Source organism: Suricata suricatta, chromosome 7, assembly GCF_006229205.1.
Source record: "Suricata suricatta isolate VVHF042 chromosome 7, meerkat_22Aug2017_6uvM2_HiC, whole genome shotgun sequence".
Classification (NCBI taxonomy): Eukaryota; Metazoa; Chordata; class Mammalia; order Carnivora; family Herpestidae; genus Suricata; species Suricata suricatta.
The window spans coordinates 19,940,648-19,956,516 of NC_043706.1; the positions used below are offsets into that span (position 1 = coordinate 19,940,648).

Consider the following 15,869-nt stretch of genomic DNA (forward strand, 5'->3'; position numbering starts at 1 on the left):
GGGTGTGGAGAGATGGGCACGCTCCTACACTGTTGATGGCAATGTAAACTGGTGCAGCCATTCTGGAAAACAGTGTGGAGGTTCCTCAAAAAACTATCGATAGAACTCCCCTATGACCCAGCAATAGCACTGCTAGGGATTTACCCAAGGGATAAAGAAGTGCTGAGGCATAGGAGCACATGTACCCCAATGTTCATAGTGGCACTTTCTACAATAGCCAAATCATGGAAAGAACCTAAATGTCCATCAACTGATGAATGGATCAAGAAGATGTGGTGTATATATATACAATGGAGTACTATATGACAATGAGAAAGAATGACATATGGCCATTTGTAGGAAAGTGGATGGACCTTGAGGGTGTCATGCTAAGCGAAATAAGTCAGGCAGAGAAGGATAGATACCATATGTTTGCATTCATAGGTCTAACAGGAGAGACCTGGCAGGGGACCATGGGGAGAGGAAGGGGGAAAGAGAGCAGGGAAGAGTGAGGGACACAGATCAAAAGAGACTACTGAACACTGGACTGAAAGGGGAGGGGGGAAGGGGGGTGATCGTCATGGTGGGAGGCACTTGGTGTTATATGGAAACTAATTTAACAATAAACTATTATAAAAAAAAATAAAGGGGAGTATAGACAAAAACACAAATCATTTCACTTACAAGGGTAAGATGCAGTCAGGCCTCTGGCAAGGCTTCCCAAGGGGGCTGCCTTCCCTGAGGGATGGAGTTGGCAGGAGGAGGCAAGGGAAGGGAACCCATAGAGAACCAGAACTAACATTGTGCTGGTTTTTCTAAAAATCTTTTGTAAGAATACATATACATTTACGTCTGTGTGTATGTAAATTAATGATGTAGAAAATATACTTTTTAAAAAAATAATTTAATATTTGTTTATTTTTGAGAGAGAGAGATGAGAGAGTGAGAGAGAGAGCAAGGAAGGGACAGAGAGAAAGGGAGACACAGAATCTGAAGCAGGCTCCAGGCTCCTAGCTGTCAGCACAGAGCCCCACATGGGGTTCTAAGTCATGACCTGTGAGGTCATAACCTGAGCCGAAGTCAGACGCTTAACTGACTGAGCCACTCAGGCACTCTGAAAATATATATTCTTAATAGATGATCTTTAAACGAGGGAGAGCAGCCTCAATGAGATGTTTGACAAGCCCAAAGAAAGGTAGAAGTGAACCTCGAGCAAGCCCCCCTGTAGGAAAAGGATGAGGGAAAGTGCTGGAAAAGGGGACAAGCGAGGAGGAGCTGAGCTTCACGTGTGTACGAAGGGTCAAAAAGAAGAAAACCCATATTTGAGTGCATGGTATTTAATTGGGATTTATTAGGTTATTCACTGTATAAGGGGAATCTCCTCTTCCCTCTAAATAGTTGAGTACATTCGACATTGCTCCTTCACTTACGCTTTTGTGCCAGTAAAGTTTTGGGGACACTGCTATAAAAAAGGACAAGATACTCTTAGACATCCAGGAAGCATCTGTATATGAAAAGAAATACATATTGATTTATCTCATTTGTGCATTATGATTAGGGAAAGTCTATAGCTCTTTTTTACTTATGCAATGAGCACATCATATTTTTATAAAACTTATATTTGGACCCATTTATTTCTAATTATCTATCCAACATATGAGATGAGAAATTAAGAATCTTTAGTTTCTCCTCTCTTACCATCTCATGCATTCCCAGATTCTGATGATATAATCTGAAATTTTAGACAAATAATTTTTGTTACATTTTTTGTTCAACTTCAATTTATTTACATTGATATTTATATATTTTTTCTTTTATAGTTTATTGTCAAGTTGGTTTCCATGTAACACCCAGTGCTCATCCTCACAAGTGCCCTCCTCCACGCCCATCACCCCCCTTCCCTTCTCCCCCACCCCCATCAACTCTCAGTTCGTTCTCAGTATTCAAGAGTCTCTCATGGTTTGCCTCCCTCCTTCTCCCCAATTTTTCCCCTGACCCTCCTCCATGGTCTTCTGTTACGTTTCTCCTGTTCCACTTATCAGTGAAAAGATATGATATCTGTCCTTCTCTGCCTGACTTATTTCACTTAGCATGACACCCTCAAGTTCCATCCACATTGCTATGAATGGCAAGATTTCATCCTTTCTCATTGCTATGTAGTATTCCATTGTATATAAACATCTTCTTGATCCATTCATCAGTTGATGGACATTTAGGCCCCTTTCATGATTTGGCTATTGTTGAAAGTGCCACTATGAACATTTGGGGTACATGTGCTCCTATGCATCAGTACTCCTGTATCCCTTGAGTAAATTCCTAGCAGTACAATTGCTGGGTCATATGAGAGTTCTATTGTTAATTTTTTGAGGAACCTCCATACTGTTTTCCAGAGTGGCTGTACAAGTTTACTTTCCCACCAACAGTGTAGGAGGGTGCCCATTTCTCCACAACCTCGCCAGCATCTATAGTCTCCTGTTTTGTTCATTTTAGCCACTCTGACTGGCATGAGGTGGTATCTCAGTTTGGTTTTGATTTTATTTCCCTGATGATGGGTGGCGCTGAGCATAGTTTCATGTGTCTGTTGGCCATCTGGACATCCTCTTTGGAGAAGTGTCTATTCATGTCCTCTGCCCATTTTCTTCACTGAATTATTTGTTTTTTGGGTGTGGAGTTTGGTGAGTTCCTTGTAGGTTTTGGATACTAGCCCTTTATCCAATATGTCATTTGCCACTATCTTTTCCCATTCCATTGGTTGCCTATTCGTTTTCTTGATTGTTTCCTTCGCAGTGCAGAAGCTTTCTATCCCAATAGTTCATTTTTGCTCTTGACTCCTTTGCCTTTGAGGATGTGTCAAGTAGGAAATAGCTGCGGTTGAGGTCAAGGGGGTTGTTTCTTGCTTTCTCCTCCAGGGTTTTGATGGTTTCCTGTCTCACATTCAGGTCCTTCATTCATTTTAAATTTATGTTTGTGTATGGTGTAAGAAAGTGGTCTAGTTTCATTCTTTTGCATGTTGCTGTCCAGTTCTCCCAGAACCATCTGTTAAAGCTGCTGTCTTTTTTCCATTGGATACTCTTTCCTGCTTTGTCAAAGATTTGTGGGTACAATTCTGGGTTCTCTGTTCTATTCCATTGGTCTATGTGTCTGGTTTTGTTCCAATACCATACTATCTTGATTATCACAACTTTGTAGTAGAGGCTAAAGTCTGGGATTGTGATGCCTCCTGTTTTGGTTTTCTTCTTCAATATAATTTTGGCTATTCGGGGGCTTTTGTGGTTCCATACGAATTTGAGGATAGTTTGTTCTAGCTTTGAGAAGAATGTTGGTGCAATTTTGATGGGGATTGCATTGAATATGTAGATTGCTTTGGGTAGTAATGACATTTTAACAATGTTTATTCCTCCAATCCATGAGCATGGTATGTTTTTCCATTTCTTTGTGTCTTTTTCAATTTCCCTCATAAGTTTTCTATAGTTTACATCATACATATCTTTTATATCTTTGGGTAGGTTTATTCCTAGGTATTTTAACTTTTTTGTGCAGTTGTTAAAGGTATCAGTTTCTTGATTTCTCTTTCTGGTGCTTCATTATTGGTGTATAAAAATGCAACCGATTTCTGCATGTTGATTTTGTACCCTGCGACTTTGAGGAATTCATGGATCAGTTCTTTTTTTTTTTTTGTAGCATATTGACTTATTGTGAATTTATTTCTTTTATCTTGTCCAAATTATACCTAATTGATTTTTTTCTCCATAATATTTTATTGTCAAATTGTTTTCCATACAACACCCAGTGCTCTTCCCCTTAAGTGCCCTCCACCATCACCACCACCTCTTTTCCCCCTTCCCCCTTCCCCCTCAACCCTCAGTTCATTCTCAGCATTCAATAGACTCTCAAGTTTTGCATCCCTCTCTCTTCCCAACTCTCTCTCCCTCCTCTGCTCCCCCTGGTTCTCCATTAGGTCTCTCTTGTTTTCCTGCTAGACCTATGAGTGCAAACATATGGTTTCTCTCCTTCTCTGCCTGGCTTACTTCACTCAGCATGACACCCTCAAGGTCCATCCACTTTCCTACGAAGGGCCATATGTAATTCCCTCTCATTGCCATGTAGTACTCCATCGTGAATATATACCACATCTTCTTGATTCATGGATCAGTTCTAGGAGGCTTCTGGCGGAGTCGATCAGGTTTTCCATGTAAAGTATCATGTCATCTGTGAAAAGTTAAAGTTTGACTTCTTTGCCAATTCTGATGCCTTTTATTTCCTTTTGTTGTCTGATTGCTGATGCTAGAACTTCCAGCACTATGTTACACAACAGTGGTGAGAGTGGACATCCCTGTCCTGTCCCTGATCTCAGGGGGAAAGCTCTCAGTTTTTCCCCATTGAGGATAATAGTAGCTGTGGGCTTTTCACAAATGGCTTTTATGATGTTGAAGTAAGTTCCTTCTATCCCAACATTCTCGAGGGTTTTTAATTAAGAAAGGATGCTATATTTTGTCAAATGCTTTTTTTTCATCTATTGACAGGATCATATGGTTTTTATCTTTTCTTTTATTAATGTGATGTATCACTTTGATGGATTTGTGAATATTGAACCAGCCCTGTAACCCAGGAATGAATCCCACTTGATCATAGTGGATAATTCTTTTTATATGCTGTTAAATTCGATTTGCTAGTATCTTGTTGAGTATTTTTGCATCTGTATGCATCAAGGATATTGGCCTGTAGTTCTCTTTTTCTGCTGGGTCTCTGTCCAGTTTGGGAATCAAAATACTGGCTTCATAGAATGAGTCCAGAAGTTTCTCTCTTAATTCTAATTTTTAGAATAGCTTGAGAATAATTGGTATAAACTCTTCTTTAAATGTCTAGGTAGAATTCCCCAGGGAAGCAATATGGCCCAGGGCTCTTATTCATTGGGAGATTTTTGATAGGTGATTCAATTTCTTCACCGGTTATGGGTCTGTTCAGATTTTCTATCTCTTCACGTTTGAATTTTGGTAGTACATGTGTGTTTAGGAATTTGTCCATTTCTTCTAGGTTGTCCAGTTTGTCGGCATATAATTTTTCATATTCCCTGATGAATACTTGTATTTCTGAGAGATTGGTTGTAATAGATCTATTTTCAATCGTGATTTTATCTATTTTGGTGTTCTCTATTTTCTTTTTGAGAAGCCTGGCTAGAGGTTTATCAATTTTGTTTATGTTTTCAAAAAAAACAACTCTTGGTTTCATTTATCTGTTCAATTGTTTTTTTTAATTCTTTAGTGTTTATTTCTTCCCTGATCTTTATTATTTCTCTTCTTCTTCTTGGTTTGGAGTGCTCTTACTGTACCCCTTCTAGTTCCTTTAGGTGCTCTGTTAGATTTTAAATTTGCGCTTTTTCTAGTTTGTTGAAATAGGCCTGGATTACAATATACTTTCCTCTTAGGAATGCCTTTGCTGCATCCCAGAGAGTTTGGATTGTTGTATTTTCATTTGTTTCCGTATATTTTTTAATTTCTTCTCTAATTGTCTGATTGGCCCAATAGTTCTTTAGTAGGTGTTCTTTAACTTCCATATATTTGGAGGTTTTCCAGACTTTTTCCTGTGATTGATTTCAAGTTTCATAGCATTGTGGTCTGAAGTGTGCATGGTATGATCTCAATTCGTTTATATTTATTGAGGACTGCTTTATGACCCAGTATGTGGTCTATCTTGGATAATGTACCATGTGCACTTAAGAAGAAAGTGAATTCCATAGCATCAGGATGTAGAGTTCTAAATATATCAGTCATAGCCATCTTTTCCAATGTTTCATTCAGGTCCCTTGTTTCTTTAGTGATTTTCTGTCTAGTTGATCTATCCATTGCTGTAAGTGGAGTATTAAAATCCCCTGCAATTAGCACATTCTTATCAATAAGATTGTTTCTATTTGTGATTAATTGTTTTATGTATTTGGATGCTCCCAAATTTGGTGTGTAGATGTTTATAATTGTTAGCTCTTCCTGATGAATAGACCATGTAATTATTATATAATGCCCTTCTTCATCTCTTGTTACTGCCTTTACATTTTTTAAGTAGTTTATTTTCAAATTGGATTCCATATAACACCCAGTGCTTCTCCCCACAAGTGCCCCCCACCATGACCATCATCCCCTTCCCTCCCTCCCTCCCCTTCAGTCCATGGTTCGTTTTCAGTATTCAATAGTCTTTCATGATTTGTGTCCCTGTCTCTCCCCATCTCTCTTTCCCTTTTCCTCTCCCTATGGTCCTTTGTTAGGTTTCTCCTGTTAGACCTATGAGTGCAAACATATGGTATCTATCTTTCTCTGCCTGACTTATTTCGCTTAACATGACACCCTCAAGGTCCAGACCAGTGAAGAAATGGGCAGAAGACCTGAATATACACTTCTCCAAAGAGGACATCCAGATGGCCAAAAGGCACATGAAACGATGCTCAGCGTCATTCATCATAATCGAAATACAAATCAAAACCACACTGAGATACCACCTCACACTGGTCAGTGCCTTTACTTTAAAGTCCAGTTTGTCTGATATAAGTATGGCTACTCCGGCTTTCTTATGACTTCCAGTTTCATGATAGATACTTCTCCATCCCCTTATTTTCAATCTGAAGGTGTCTTCAGGTCTAAAATGAGCCTCTTGTAGACAGTAAATAGATGGATTTTGTTTTTTTATCCATTATGCTACCCTATGTCTTTTAATTGGAGCACTTAGTCCATTTACATTGTGTTATTATTGAAAAATAGGGTTTAGAGTCATTGTGTTCTCTGTAGGGCTCATGCTTGTAGTGGTGTCTCTGGTACCTTGTATTCCTTGTAACATTTCCCTCATAGAGTCCCTCTTAGGATTTCTTATATAGGGCTGGTTTAGTGGTAATAAATTCTTTCCATTTTTGTTTATTTGGGAATACCTTTATCTCCACTTCTATTCTAAATGACAGGCTTGCTGGATAAAGGATTCTTGGCTGTATATTTTTTCTGTTCACAACATTGAGGATTTCCTGCCATTCTTTTCTGGCCTGCCAAGTTTCAGTAGATTGGTCTGTAACCACTCTGATAGGTTTCCTTTTTTATGTTCGGGTTCTTTTATCCTTAGCTGCTTTCAGAATTCTCTATCCTTATATTTTGCCAGTTTCACTATGATATGTCATGCAGAAGATCGATTCAAGTTACATCTGAAGGGATTTCTCTGTGCCTCTTGGATTTCAATGTCTGTTTCCTTCCCCAGATTGGAGAAGTTCATGGCTATAATTTGTTCAAGTACCCCTTCAGCACCTTTCTCTCTTTCTTCTTCTTCAGGAATTCCTATGATACTGATATTGCTCCGTTTGATTGTATCACTCAGTTCTCGAGTTCTCCTTTCATGCTCCTGCATCAATTTATCTCTCTTTCTCAGCTTCCTTTTTTTTATAAATTATGTCTTCTAATTCACCTATTCTTCTCTCTGCCTCTTCAATCCATGCAGTGGATGCCTCCATTTTATTATGTACCTCATTTATAGCAGTTTTTAATTTGTCACAACTATTTTTAAGGTCCATAGTCTTTGTAGCAATAGTTTCTCTGATGTCTTCCATGCCTTTTTCAAGCCCAAAGATTAATTTTATGACAATTTTTCTAAATTCTTACTCCATTATGTTGCTTATGTCTGCTTTGAGCAATTCTGCAGCTGTGACTTCTTCCTGGAATTTCTTTAGAGGAGAGTTCTTCTGTTTCATCATTTTGGCTAGCTTTCTGTTTCTTGTCAGTTTTAAAAGCTTGTTATGTGCCTTGTACCTGTGAGTATTGCTATATTAAAGGAAGTTCTTTGACTGTCCAGGGCCCGTTCATTCAGGAGGTGTTCTTTTAATGATGTCCGTTGGTCTCTCTTATGACTTTGGTTATTTTATTTTCCTACTCCTAGTGACATTTGGGACTCTCCACCATGTGTACTTTGGCTTGTTTCTTGAGGTAGCCCAGAAAAGGAAAACAGACAAAGCACACAAGGAACAAAAGCATGGAAATGCACAGACAAATTAAACAAACAAGCAAACCAAAAGGGAAAAAGTGGGGAGAGGGGAACAAAAACAACAAAAGACAAAGGACAGTCTAAAAACATAAAATCAGAAATATCAGCTACAAATAAAGAGTAGGGTGGAGGCAGTGGTGGTGGAAGAGCATATACAAAGAAAGAAGTGACAGGGGTGGGGAGGAGGCGAAATTGACCATTGGCCAGGAAGAGAAACTAAAAGGCTTCATTAAGAGAGAGAAAGAGGAGAATATGATAGGAGGAGAGGAGAAAAAGATGAAGATAATGTTACCTATAGAAACTATATAGTCTGATTATTCCAGAGAGAGAGAGAAAGGAAGGTAGCAACGGAGGTATAGAACGTGCATCAAAAGAATGGATCAAATGTGACTGTTTAAGAAAACCAGTGACCAGAGTGCCCAATCCAGTGGAGAAGAGAAATAATGAGATAAAGGAAAATACATCTGAATAGGAAGAATTGATCTAGAGTTAATCATGGGAATGCATCAGTGTTGGTCCTGCCCCAGGCTCCAGGGGGAAAAAAATGCAGCTCTCCAAGGCAGATGGGTATGGTTTGGTGTAAGCAGGTCTCACCTCCACTGAGGGGTCCCCCAGGTGGCTCCCTGAGGCCCTGCTTTGGTGGTTGTGGGGAGAAAAATTGTGGTGCCCCAGTCCTTTCTCGAACCAAGCGTTGCAACTCACTCTTTTGGATCTGAACTCCCTGTGCTGGGCGTAGCCAAGGTGGGCCAAGTTGCATTTCCCAAGCCCTGTCCCATTTCCAGATCTTAGTCCCTGCACTTTAATGATACCACCTGAAATGTACTCTTGCAAGACAGGCAGCTTCCTAGCCAGGGATCGAGTAGTGGGAGTGGGGGAGCAGTTTCTCCTGGTGCCGCCTGGGATTGGGGTGCCTAACTCAAGGAAAGTGCCACAGCTAGAGAAAGGATCTCTCTCCAAAAGCTCTGTGGTTACCAATGGGATGATAGGATCCCTCTCCGTCCCAGGCCAAGGATTTTCTCTTCTCCAAAGACAGTTTTATGAGTGGTTTCAGTCTCTCTTTCTTTTCCCCTCCTCTCTCCATGGCTTTCCGCGGAGGGGGCTCTCTCCCCTCTGCGCCTCTGGGTGCAGGCTCGTTTTTATCTTCCCCAGTTTGCAAGCACACACCTATGAGGCTGTCTTCTTAGCGGACTCTGTCTGTTTTCCTCCCAGACTCTTGTGGTCCCATGTCTTAATGCTTCAGTCTTTGAGAGTTCCGCAGGCAAAAAGTACAGAGCTCCCTACTTCTCTGCCATTTTTCCTCTTCTCTCTGAAATGATTTTTTAATCGAGGATATTATATATCTTCTATTTCAAGAATTATTTTTATATTTATATTAAATGTTATAACTGTTAAACATTATTATATTTAACTCTGGTTTCTAGTTTTATAATTAACTTTTCAATTATAAGATAAAAAATATGTATGTATGCGTGTATAGATAGATGATAGATGGGTAGATAGATAGATAGATATGGATGTACATATATAGCCTCCTATCTAGAATTCTTTATTTTGATTATATCTCTTTTGACTAGAAAATAGTATGTATCTTTGAGTAAGCTATTTTCAGGACGAGTAAATGAGCAAAATAACCAATATTTACTTAGCACTTATCATGTGCCAGATGCTATTCTTTATCTGCAATAAATCACATAATCTATACAACCCTATGAGTAAGCTACTGTTATTATCCACTTTATATGGATAATAGTGCTGTGACACAGAGAAGTTAAGTAACTCATCTAAAACCCCAAAGCTATCAAGTGGCAACACTGGAATTTGAGCCCAGGCATTATGATGCCAAAGTCTACATGTTTAATCATTTAACTGTGCTGGGTGATATAACTTACTGTTATCATCATTGTTAAACTGTAAGAATAGGTATAATGAAATAAGATGAGAACTGAAAACTTTTCATTGAATTTGTCAATTAGGAAGTCATCAAATGACACAGCTATTTTCAGAAGAGCCACAGACATAAACACCAGATTAAAATGGCTTGGAGAGAAAACTAACTAGAGTGTGCAGTAAGCTCAAGGTATGTTAGATATAGAAACCTATCTTAACTTATCTATTTGTCTATCTATCTATCTATCCATCCATCCATTCATCCATCCATCCATCTACCATCTTATCTATCCATCTACCCACTTTTTATATGTCATCTATCTATCTCCATCATCTACTTCTCTCATCTATCTGCCTTCCTAGGTAGGTGGGTATATGTGTGTGTGAGTATGTAACATACAGATGTTACTTTTCCTATAGACAGATTGGAACAGGAAAGTTATAAACATATAAAGGGAGAGAGCCTAGTATGTTTATAGGCTGAACGCACCATAAGAAATATAAATGTAAATAATTGAGAAGCTACAAAATCAGGAAGCAGTAGAATCAAAAGCAAAAATGGAGAAGGTAGCTTTGAGTAGGAAATAGTCCTCTTCCTCTAAGCCTGGAAAGAAGTGGTGCAGATGGGCACTGTGTGGTCTCATGGCTGGGGAGAACCAGAAGTTCAAGTAGCTCCTGTATGGTGCCAACGTTGATAGTGAAGGGTATAAGAGTTCAGTGGGGGGCTGACGAGATTGATAAACAATGAAAAGATGTTCTGAGGAGAATGGGGGATGTTATGACACATAAGAAGGGAAAGACCAGTCAGTTGTACCCATGCTATAGGTTTAGTTATGACTACAAATACCTTGGAGACTGGGTATTTAAAGGGAATGTTTTTTAATGGAGATCTGCAGTTCTGTGGTCATCCTGATATTTATTAAGTATTAAAATGTGTTAGGATTGGAATTAAGTGCTCCATAGGCAGTATTACATGTAACAACTTCAAAAGGCAATCTTCATTGTGAAGATTCAAAACACTGAGGTGTGAGGAGCCTCAAGTAAACATAACCTATGTCCAAAGCTCTTAAGAAATAAAAAAGTGGGATCATCTGGGTAGCCCAGTCAGTTAAGCATCCGACTTCAACTCAGGTCACAATCTGCCAGTTCATGAGTTTGAACCCCGCACTGGGCCCTCTGCTGTCAGTGCTATCAGCACAGAACCCACTTCAGATCTTCTGTCCCTTTCTGTCTCTATCTCTCTGTCTCTCTCTTTCTCTCAAGAATGAATAAACATAAAAAAAAAAAGAAGTAAAAAAGTGAACCAGGGGATGTACTATTCTCCTCAGTAACTGAAAGAGTTTGAAATCAAAACATCCTGAACTCAGAATAAATTATAGTTTATGGTACTAGCAGAAGAAACTGTGCTAGGAAACATCAGTTGAAAAGAGTACAACATGGGGTCCCTGGTGTTTCAGTAGGTTAAGCATCCCACTTAGATCCTAATCTTAGGTCATGGTCTCGTGGTTTTTGAGTTCAAGCTCTGCATTAGGCTCTGTGCTGACATCTTAGAGACTAGAGCCTGCTTCGGATTCTGTGTCCTTCCCCCAACTCACACTCTGTCTCTCTGTCTCTCTGTCTCTCTCTCAAAAATAAACAAACATTTTAAAAAATTTTTAAAGAGCGTAATATGATGTGCTATGATAGGGAACCTCACAGGTCTTTTAGAACAAGAGCTTCAGGCTGAACTTAAGTCTAAGTGATTGAGTCCCACACGACAACAAGTTTTATGGAATTGTTTACACAAGTACCACATAGGCATGATTTCCAAGACCCTCACAACATGACCTCAACATACCTTCAATGCCTCATTGAATCTACCATTCTGCTTATCACTGTATTTTAGCCAAAACACTGGGGAACACTAACAGCTAAGGGTCCAATTTAAGAAGACAAGTCAATGTCATATTTAGAACTGAACTTTGATCACTCATTTGGGCCACTTGGCCATCTGAACTAGATAATTAGTTGATTTCCTAACTAATCTTATAGTTGCTTCCACAGTGCCCATGCTACATTTTTATTACAGCATCTACTACATTCTCTTATAATTGTTAGTTTGCCTACAGTTCCTCCCAACTATGGAAGGTAGATAGAATATCTTATGATTATGTCCATGGGATCTATTAGAATATTGACTAAATAGTAGGTGACTTGTATATGTTTAAAGAATGAGCAAATGAATAAAGGAATCAATGAACAAGCCAACACGAGATTTTATCTAAACTAAGTGTAGTTATACAGGTAAGTGATTGTCAAAGTAAATCATGATTACCTTAAGTTAGCAGAACATTTTACTTTTTTAAGTTTAAATATTTATTTTGAAAGAGAGAGAGAGAGAGAGAGAGAGAGAGAGAGAGAGAGAGAGAGAGAGAGAAGGCGAGCAAGGGAGGGCAAGAGAGAGAATCCCAAGCAGGCTCTGCACTGTCAGTATGAAGCCTGACATGGAGCTGGATCTCACAAACCATGAGATCATGATCTGAGCCAAAATCAAAAGTCAGACGCTCAACTGACTGAACCACCCACCACCCATAGCAGGATATTTTTAAATGCAGTATAGTGTATAGAGTACCTATGAGTTTCATATTGATAAAGAGTTACCATGTAGAGGCTCTGATAGGCTTGCAATAAAGAGGAGTTAGTTCTTTACCCCAAAATTTGTGGTTCCTTAACATTTGAGCTCAAACTATCTTCCTTAAGATATTTCTCTATATTTCCTTAAAATACTCACCACTCCAAAACACACTGATCTTTGTTTAAATCTCTGCTTGTCCATATTCTTCTCACTGCCTGGATCAACTTTCCTTTCCATATTTGAAAATTAAAATCTTCCCAAGCTCCAAACTCAACTCCTACCTCCCTCTTAAAGCCTACTAACATTGCTGTGGTTGAAAGAAATTCCTTTTACTGCAGAAACCCAACCCTTAACTTTTTCCACTTATTGCACTGAAAAATCTCATTGTGACATGGACAAAGCACGCATCAATAACAAAGCATGCATCAGTACCTGCATTTAGTTTTAATCACTGGCAGATCTTGCGACTTAAGAAAAGTTACTTAGACTCTTTGGGACTTGTAATCTTCAACTGCAAAATGGAGAATAATATCTACTTCCCACTGTTGCTATAAACACTACAATCTTGAATATCTGTAAAATACTCTTCTTCCTTCTCATAATTGTTTGTGTTTGGGTAAGTTTCCAGTCTAGACTCAAGTTCTTTGAAGACAGAACTCTTTGATGGATATTTACAATATTCCAGATACACCATATTCAATAAAAATGAACATGAATATGCAATCTGTCTTGTCTCCTTTTGATGTAAATAGACACTGTGAAGGTAATTAGAAACAGTTCTTTTGCCTTTGTTATGTGAGCTATTTTTTCTTATCATCTTCATCCCAGTTTATTTTTTATCAAAGTCTCTCCTTAAAAAAAAGAAGTGAGAGGCTGTGTTTAGTTAGTCATTAACTCTCGATAAGTAGCGATTTTATCTAGGAGGTTTTTATTGTCTATCTCCTCCAATGCCAGTACAATTAACTGCCACGTTCTTTGGTTGTAAGCTATAGAACTCTGCCTAGCTTTAGCAAGAAAAAATTTGAAAACTCAGGATAGGAATCTCAGTGTCCAGAAAGCATGAATCATAGATCATTTCTCGAGGACATTGCCACTGGATGATCATTTCTCCAGGAAAAATATATCTTTGGTCAAGATTTTTTTCGTGGGGAAAAAGAATCTCTGTGGCTTTTATGGAGTCTTGCACCCACCCAGAGGAGCAAGAATCATGATTGGCAGTACCTTTTGAGGCAAACACTGGGAAAGGAAAAGGGCAGGAATATATATCACGTACAAAATTTTAAACAGAAAGCAATTCACCTTTCTATGAGGCTCCGCTTTATAAATTTTCCTGAACTCCAACTGTCTTTTCAATTATCATCTCTCCATTTATAAGAATAATAATGTAGAGAATATAGACCACAAAGACACACTTTGTCCTGACTAATAAACAAAAGATTTCATTAAATGTTATTTAACTAAGGAAAAGATACCCTAAAGCTCAAAACCATTCCATACAGGTTATTAAGCGGAGATGGTCATGCATAATTAACCTATAAACACATTATTGTTTTTCTGTGCATTTGACAATTAGATTTTTATTGGTTATTATCCGTTGCACAAAGGTTTGAGGCCAAGTCTATTTATGGATAGGCAAATACTAATATGGAAAACTTCCTGTAAGCCTTATTTATTCATTCAGTCAGCAAGTGCTTATTGTGAGGGCCAGGCTGGAGCTGGGGATTCAAAGGTGAGCAAGGTGGACACAAGACTTGTTCTCACATGGCTTACAAAGTAACGATGAAGAGAAAACACACTCCTAATCACACAGGTTAACCTACGGCTGTAGATAAGGATGAATTCTATGAAGGAAAAGTAAAATTCCTATAATAAATATGAGTGGAGAGCCTATTTTATATTGAGTAATAGGAGAAGGCTTTTCAGAATATCTGGAGGAATGATAATAGTGACAGTGGAGATAAATATATTCAAGATACACTTTAGGATATATATAATCTAAAAGAGTTCATACACATTGAGAAACGACAATTCTCAAGTTTCTGGCATGAGACACTGAGTAAGTGGTGGTGTCTGTAGCTGAGGTGTGATCACTGGAGTGACAGTAAATCCTGAAGGGGCTGTCAAGTGTTCACGTTGTTAAATCTGAAACACTAGATGATACTCAAGTGCAGATGTCATGCAGTCAGTAAGATATATAGGTCTGATCATAAAAGAGGCTGGAATGAAGATATAAATTTGGATGTTGTCATTTATAGGTATTAATTGAAGTTATGGGTCAGGGTAAGATTGCTGAAAAAGAAAGTGTGAAATCAGATGAAGTGGAGACTCAGGTCTCAGCACAGGAAAATTCCAACTGTCTTCAAGAATAGAGGAAAAGAAACTCAAAATAGAGACTGAGAAAGAGTGTCAATAACACATGTGGACAAAAGATGCACAGAAGAATGTGGAGTATGTAAAATATAAAAATGAGAAACATCATCAAAAGATGCATATGAAGTTCTATGGAAATTTAGAGAGAGATGATATCCATCTTGGTACTGGCTGGTTCCCATCTAGGAAAGGCTGGAAACAATAGTTCCATTCAATGATTTCTCTTTCCAACTTTTCTAGATAGGAACCCACTCCACTGAAATATACACTTGAAATAACCTGCTTTTTCCCAGTAGATTGATGGCATTGCAATCTTGGAAAGCCAGAGTATGAAAAAGGATTAGAAATCTCTCCTTCTAACTCTTTTAATTACATGGTTATGGGAACCAAATTAACCTGGGAGGCAACTGGAAAAGTCACCTACTTTTATAAAAAGGTGTCTCTCTGCATTCAGCTTGGACAAGGCTTCTTCTTGCCTCCTCCAGGTGGAGAATCAATGTCCCTGTAAGTCGTCTTAAAATTCAATAGCTTTCAAAGGTCTGTAGAATCTATGAAAAGGGAAGTTGGTTTCTGTTATCCATGGCATGGACACTATGGTGGAGATGACATGTGAGCTGAGACTTGAACCATGGGTGGGATGGGGCATGCGTACATAGAGTGACATAACAAAAGGCAAATGATGACACGTGCAAACATATGTACTTGGAAAGGCTGATCACAGGGAAGACTGGGTTACTCAAAGTGGCTGATATCAATGGTCTAAACAAGGGAAGCAAAAGTTATTCAGAGCCTGTCCACAAACATTAGCCACTGGAAAGCAGTAGATAAGAGGCAACTCTTGAGGAGAACTGTGTTTCTTAAGTAGAGCCGTATTTTTCTTCTCTTTATTGCTTCCTTTTGATATGGAGAGTGAGAAATCGTTTCCCAGGCAAACTGACTTATCTGGGAAAAACGGTCCCTGGACAAAAATAGCTAGTGACACGGAAGAGGATCCACCAGTGAAGCAGCAAAGAGC

The 15,869-nt window shown here is 38.7% G+C and overlaps 1 long non-coding RNA gene across 1 annotated transcript; it reads right to left on the bottom strand.

Moving 5' to 3' along the window:
• Positions 1 to 1,300: 1,300 nt before the first annotated feature.
• On the bottom strand, positions 1,301 to 15,469 carry LOC115297151. Its single transcript, XR_003911308.1, has 3 exons — positions 15,279 to 15,469; positions 9,148 to 9,289; positions 1,301 to 1,483 (listed from the first exon to the last, which is right to left on the bottom strand). It is a non-coding gene; the product is annotated as an uncharacterized LOC115297151 (long non-coding RNA).
• Positions 15,470 to 15,869: the final 400 nt, after the last annotated feature.